The following is a 1,112-nucleotide window of genomic DNA, read 5'->3' as shown; positions in this document are numbered from 1 at the left end:
TCTCACCAGTACCATTATAATCCAGAAGCAAACACTTAGGATGTGCTCTATTAGTGACACTCTACAAATATTTTCATCGCTAAAAGTTAAATGTAAGTTAAAATCAATGATATATGATCTACTGCCAAAAAAAAATAACATGATTACGTACCCTTGCAGCTGAATTTTCCCCGACCTCAGGTTCTCCTCTCTGTTACATAAAAACAAAAGGTATCTTAGAACTAATGAATGAATCAATACCATTTCACTCTAATAATGCTTTAATGTTAAAAGACTACTAACCTTCAAATGTTCAATGACAGCTTGTAAGTCATCTACTTTTCTTTGTAAACTAACTTGCTTTTCTTTCATTTCAGCCATACACTTACTGTTGACTTGGAAAAAAGACAATTTTGTCATACTCATCCTTGTGCCCATAGCCCTTAACCGACCAGGATTATCAGCTCCTAACAATTGTGAAAGACCATCTGACTTTGGATTTGTTGTTGTTGAATGAGGAACACTCTCCAACTCAGCTGCCTTTCTCTGAATAACAAATAAACAAATGCATAAACAAGTTACATTATTTGACTACTAATTCATAAACATGCAAACAGAAAATATAGAGTATAGTTTAGACTGACAATCTTTTCAGCGGCGATAGTATTAACCGGCGTTCCATCTTTTTTGTTTCTTGACTTTACCCAAACTTTCAGCCTTCTGACCTTAGATGGTTGAGGGCATTCCTTTTTCTGAAATTAAAATAAGAAATGACATTACAAGTAATGATTTTACCTTATAGCTAAGATCATACAGTTAAAAACTCACCATCTCTTCTGCTAGTCTAACCATTCCTTTACGGCTGCAAGTGTGAGGAATCTGTTTACGCCTTCGTTCCTTGAATTTGTCACTAACAACCTACGTAGAAATGTTGTTAAAATATAGCAAGCAAGAAATGTTATAATACAATCACCAAACTTATAACAAGCAAGTACCTTAAAGCTGTTGCTAGTCTTCAATCTGATAAATTTGCACCAATCATTAATCGGGATATTCTTCGGTCGCATATTCATCCTGGCTTGGTTATTAGGAGCTTTTCAGATCTTAGTTACAAGACGTGATATAAAGCACCT

At 34.6% G+C, this 1,112-nt stretch overlaps 1 long non-coding RNA gene across 1 annotated transcript; it reads right to left on the bottom strand.

Annotated features, from left to right (window-relative positions):
* On the bottom strand, positions 1-380 carry LOC104771315. Its single transcript, XR_764789.2, has 3 exons — positions 283-380; positions 152-190; positions 1-61 (listed from the first exon to the last, which is right to left on the bottom strand). It is a non-coding gene; the product is annotated as an uncharacterized LOC104771315 (long non-coding RNA).

The sequence above is a fragment of the Camelina sativa genome, chromosome 20, assembly GCF_000633955.1.
Source record: "Camelina sativa cultivar DH55 chromosome 20, Cs, whole genome shotgun sequence".
Taxonomy (NCBI): domain Eukaryota; kingdom Viridiplantae; phylum Streptophyta; class Magnoliopsida; order Brassicales; family Brassicaceae; genus Camelina; species Camelina sativa.
Note: the sequence above shows the minus strand (reverse complement) of the source record. Positions and strands in the feature narration are given on the sequence as shown.